Below are 6123 nucleotides of genomic sequence, written 5' to 3'. Positions count from 1 at the left end.
ATCGTCTTCTATTTGTTTTTTGAGTTACTTCCGCTTACTTATACTTTACACCTTCCCGGCTGATGCTTTTGTCCCAGTTGTTGGTTGGTTGTTTGGTTCGTTGCTGTATTTAACAGCTTAAAAAAGTTCATGTTGGCGTTCCTGCTGTTGTTGTTGTTTAACACAAAACTTTGTTGTTTTTTCACTTCATTCGGTGTAGATGTCAGTTGACATTGAAGCAAATGAATTTTTATTAAATTGAATTGAAGAAGTGAAATGAAAGAAAGGAAAAAAACAACATGGAAATAAATTGGAATATGTGTGCTGCAGATTGCAACGTAATAAATCTGAATGCGAGGGAAGTTATGAAAATTTGGAAATTAAGTTTTGTAATGCAAATCCTTTTAGTATTTATTTTTTTCAGTGGTTAGAAATCCATTTTCACCACAAATGTGGATTAGGAGACTTTAAAAGGGCCTCTACGACCTTATTAGTATTCCGAAGCCAATTTTTTAGCTAGTGTGGATATCAATATGTTTGGTCCGATTGAGACACAATTTTGCACAGAGTACTGGCTTAGGTCTAGATTGATGTGTGTCAAGTTTTGTTGAAATCGGTTAAGATTTAGATATAGCTTCCATATATATGGTTTCGTCCGATTTTATGTAAATGGAGCACCATACTGCCAATATTGGTCCGATTGAGACATAATTTTGCACAGAGTTCCGAATCAGATCCAGATTAATGTATGCGAAGTTTTGTTGGAATCGGTTCATATTTAGATATAGTTTTGTCCCATTTTACGAAAATGGATCACCAAAAAATCAAATTTAGGTTGATTGGCACAAAATTTTGCCCAGCGTACTAAATTAGGTCCAAATGTATGTATGCTAAGTTTCGGTTCAGATTTAGATATAGCTCCCATATATAGTTCCGTCCGAGTTTTATGTCAATGGTGCAGCAAACTGCCAATATTGGTCCGATTGAGAGAAAATGTTGCACAGAGTACTGAGTTATGTCCAGATTGATGTATGCGGTTTTGTTGGAATCGGTACAGATTTAGATATTGCTCCCATATATAGTTTCCTCCGATCTTGTGTAAATGGAGCATTGCGTTCAATTTTTCAGATTCCATCCCATACGTTTTAATTTAGTTCAAATATCTATGTACACAGTTATTTTCGGCCGATCCTATTTCAATGGTCCTCCAAAGATGCTATGTCTATTCTAAAAAAAGGATATTGTACATATGAGCATCTCTTGTATGTACTCAGAGTGGTGAAGGGTATCATATAGTCGGTCCCGTCCGACTTTTAAACTTTCCTTACTGGTTTTATTTGGAAATTATAGCCTGTGTACAATGGAGTTCAAAATATTCATTATGTTACAATGTTGAAACAATTTTGGTTTATCCTCTACCAGTCTGAGTCATCATGTGACTGATTTCCCAATCCTGAGTAATACATATTGTAATTGACCAATCAGTATTCCATAATTCAATTCCATGAAGTTGTTCGGATTTATCCACAATGATCACCAGTCGATTTTAATCGACCTATGTAGATAACGAATCCTGTTCTAGTGATAATTATAATTCTGATTAATGGGACCTGCAAGTCACTTGTCGGATCTGCAGTGAGAGAGCGAGGTGCAATAAGCAAGGACGACCATAGTAGAACATGGTCTTATGTAATAGATCGAAGACATTGCATGAATTCAAAATCTTTCAAGAACTTTTAAAAATTCTTCTATATTTGGAATACTTCCAAGGGACTTTCTTTAAGAGAAACTCTCCTAAGGCCTTCTATAGAAAGAAGTTTTTTACTTTTGTTTTTGCAAAATAGTCAGGCTGAATCCCAGTTTGTTGTTTTTATAAAAAACAACTATTTATTAGTGGGGAATGTATGGCATTGTTTGCCGAGGGGTAAGGCGGGGAAGACCATAGTTTCGGATCACGCCACTGATCCTCATCAGTTCCTTTAGTTTTTTGTTGGGATATTCTCCCAACCTCGAAGTGAGGCTCCAGCGAAATTCTCATACAGTTTATGTCGCTGGTCAGCTAAGTACTTCGCTTTGTTACAAGAGACATTTGGGTAGGAACGGTTTTTTGTATAGAAGCAATAGCTTCTGGGGAGAATATCCCAACAAAAAACTAAAGGGACTGATGAGGATCAGTGGCGTGATCCGAAACTATAGTCTTTCTTGCCTTACCCCTCGGCAAACAATGCCATACATTCCCCACTAATAAATAGTTGTTTTTTATAAAAACAACAAACTGGGATTCAGCCTGACTATTTTGCAAAAACAAAAGTAAAAAACTTCTTTCTATAGAAGGCCTTAGGAGAGTTTCTCTTAAAGAAAGTCCCTTGGAAGTATTCCAAATATAGAAGAATTTTTAAAAGTTCTTGAAAGATTTTGAATTCATGCAATGTCTTCGATCTATTACATAAGACTTAATTATAAATTACTATTTGGAGGAAAGCCAACATTATGCGACCTGTTTGGCCTTTGGTTAAGCGACTCATCAGGCATATTGGGCTATTTGGCTTTACAAAGGTCGCACGGAACTAATTACGAAATTGCATCTGCGAAGTCAATTCAAAAACATCAAGGTACGGCATTTTGTCTCAAACCCAGAAGCAGTCCTTTTCAATGCTGATTTTTGTTGTAGCGATGGATATTTGTCCACACGCCTACAGTTGGTTCCCCGATATACACACTTGTTTTGTGCAACCTTTTAAAGTGAGTTGATGGTCTAGGGCGCTATGTGGTCTGGTATTATTTCTGGCGATGCTTTGGGAAACAAGGTTCGAAAGCCAGCCAGAAAAATATGGGGTTAAAATCAATGTATCGATAAGCCATATGTTTGCTATAACAAAGTATATCCATAAGACTGAGGATATAAAAAGTCATTTAGGTCTATATCAATAACATCCAATTTTCAAAGTCAACAAGGTGGAAATGGATCTAATCAGTAACTATGTTTTTCGATGGAATTTCGGATATTTTTCATGTCTTTCACAGACCCAATCATTCAGTATTCTCAGTTGTATTTGAGCGATGTGCACTTTTTCGTCACTTTATAGTACTGATCGGGCGTCTTTCGTCATTCTGACTTTGTACCTCAAACTGTAAGCATTTTGTAATTAACTATAAAATATTAAATACTTGTAACATGTCGTCTGCTTTTGCTGCTGGTAAAGAAAATATTGAAAACATGGATGAATTCTGTTTGTAGAGTCCACGTAAAATTCTTGCCGAGAATGTTAATAATGTATGTAAAATGTTAATTGGTACTGATGAACCCGTACCCAACAAGGAAGCAACAACAAATACCACTACTACAAGCAATGTTGCTGGCACATCTTTGGCCAACCGACCTGCTGTTCCCTTTGATCCATCTATTAAACCCCTGCTAAAGGAAAATCCCAAATGTTTTGTTATATTCCCAATACAATATTTGGATATTTGGCAGATGTACAAAAAGGCTGAAGCTTCATTTTGGACCGTTGAAGAAGTTGACCTCTCTACAGATTTAACAGATTGGGAAAAACTAACCGACAATGAACACTTTTTCATTTCCCATGTTCTGGCCTTTTTCGGCGCCTCCGATGGCATTGTTATCGAGAATTTGGTTGAACGTTTCTCACAGGAGGTCCAAGTGACAGAGGTCCGTTGCTTCTACGGCTTCCAGATAGCCATGGAAAATGTTAACTCGGAAATGTATAGCATTCTCATCTACACATACATCAAGGAACGCGATCAACGCGAATATCTATTCAATGCCATTGAGACAATGCCAGCTGTCAAGAAGAAGGCTGACTGAAGGCTGACCTATCATGGATTTAATCAGAATCAGCCAACTTCGGTGAACGTGTTATCGCCTTTGCCGCCATTGAGGGCATATTTTTCAGTGACAGTTTTGCCTCCATCTTTTGGCTTAAGAAGCGTGGCCTTATGCCCGGCTCGACATTCTCCAATGAACTAATTTCCCGTGACGAAGGTTTGCATTGTGATTTTGCCGTCTTAATGTTCAAATATCTCGTACAGAAACCCAGACGAGAGCGTATCATTGAAATCATCAGAGAGGCTGTTAAAATTTAACAAGAATTTCTGACAGAAGCATTGCCCTGCAACTTGATTGGCATGAACTGTGAACTAATGTCGGAATACATTGAATTTGTGGCCGATCGTCTGTTGGTTGAATTGGATGTGGGCAAAATCTACATTACCAAGAATCCCTTCCCATTTATGGAAATGGAATAAAATGGAAAACGTACCTAAATATAAATATTGCACTGTTTATACCATAAGCCTTATGGCTAATGAGGGTATATACATGAAAATGTTCCTCATCGAAATATTTGTTTTAGACCCTATGCTTCTTATACCAAATCCGTTTCAGACCGTTTGGCGTCTATTTACAAATATCCGTTCGTCTGTCGGTCTGGCCGGCTTGTGTACACGATAACTCTTGAAGGGAGTAAAATATTCATCCAAACTTTGCACATAGTAATATTTCTTCCAAACATACTTCAAGTTCGAAGATAGAATGTCGGTCAACTCCTTTCAAAATTTGCACAACCTATTATTGTTATGGCCAAGTCTAAATCAAATCCCAAAATGGGACTCGTTTGCCTTCTACCTCTGGTACATCCCCCACAAATGGCCAAAATTGTCAATATTTCTAAATCTAATATCAGTCGGACCCATTATTCCACTTCTTCTGGTACCTCGCTCTCAAATGGTCGAAGTGTTCAATATTAATAAATCCAATATTGGTCAAAATGAATGTCCGATTTTTAACAGAAGAATCTATCATCTTTACAAAGCATAGATCAAAGGGTCGGTATTTTATAAACGAGTAAATTTTATTAACTTTGATAAAAATTAAATCTGAAAACTTTTGTTAAAAACATATCTTATATAAAGCGAATAATAAAAGCTGTGTGTAATTCTAAAGACCTCCGCAAATCATAGGCTGAGGTTATATATCATTCGGAAACACCGACTGATACTTTTTTACTTGTTTTATTCTTCACATTACTAAATTCTACCAATAGCTCCAGTTTTCCCACCAATTTCTGTATTGTGGCCAATGCTTGTCGGCTAGCCCAAAATTTTTATGTAAAATTGTACTGGGGCACTTATTATCCACAAACGACCCATTGAGATGTCTGTTATATACAAGGCCTATGAAATAATAAAATACTATTTGAAGACGACTTTTTGAAAAAAATCGATAGAATAAACGTTAAAACATTTCGTTGGTGTCTACATTGTCACCTCGACCTTTTATAGATCCCTTGAATCAGGTTATGCAGGTAATTAGATTAAGGGGACCCCCCATTCTCGGGGTCAAATTTTTTTATATAAATCGAATCTGCACTAATTAAACAATGCCCCTAAGTGAAAATCTCAAGAACACTTGAAGATATAGCCGATTTATTGTGTCAGCATCAAGTGACGGCTGAAAGGCTTCTCAAACTTTAAACGAGTTTTTCTCTAAACATTTTTTTGCGAATGGCGGGCATGATAACTCAAAAACTAATAACTCAATCGATTCCAAATTTTTACACGTTTCTCTGTGAGTGTATAGCTATCGTATGAACTGGCATAAAGTCAATCGGTGAAGATCTTCCTTATTTTTTAACTTGGTTTTTGGTAAAAAATCGGCGACTTTCCAAAAATATTTTTTCAAAGGTACACCATTTTGTTAGTTTTAGAGCGAAATCAATAATCCTAGTTCATACGAGAGCCAGACATGTACTCTTTCTAACACCGTTGGAAATTTCGGATTCCGATGTTCCAGTGAGGAGTTATCATGCCCGCCATCAAAAATAAGGACTTCTCTTTAATTACAAAAAACAACAACAAAACAATAACAAAAATTTTTTGTAAATTATTTTTCTTCCTTTCTAAATCTTCAGATATATATGTGCAAAGTTACAAACCTAAACAAGCATTGGTATTGATTTACCAGCCTATTGAAAATCTTGAAAAATTAAATTCCCTTAAATTTTAATAAATAAGTCTTCCGAATACAAAAGGTTTTTAACCCTCACACGAAACATTATGAAGAAATTTTAAATGATTTCTAACTATAGAAGACTTGTAGAAACCACTCTTTTTTACAATAATCTC

At 36.2% G+C, this 6123-nt stretch overlaps 1 pseudogene; it reads left to right on the top strand.

Annotated features, from left to right (window-relative positions):
- The first annotated feature begins 3262 nt into the window (after positions 1–3262).
- On the top strand, positions 3263–4245 carry LOC133332758 (ribonucleoside-diphosphate reductase subunit M2-like; annotated as a pseudogene).
- The last annotated feature ends 1878 nt before the right edge of the window (positions 4246–6123 follow it).

Source organism: Musca vetustissima, unplaced genomic scaffold (assembly GCF_032173495.1).
Source record: "Musca vetustissima isolate MV318-11 ecotype Yass unplaced genomic scaffold, APGP_CSIRO_Mvet_v1 utg27952, whole genome shotgun sequence".
NCBI classification, from domain to species: domain Eukaryota; kingdom Metazoa; phylum Arthropoda; class Insecta; order Diptera; family Muscidae; genus Musca; species Musca vetustissima.
Note: the sequence above shows the minus strand (reverse complement) of the source record. Positions and strands in the feature narration are given on the sequence as shown.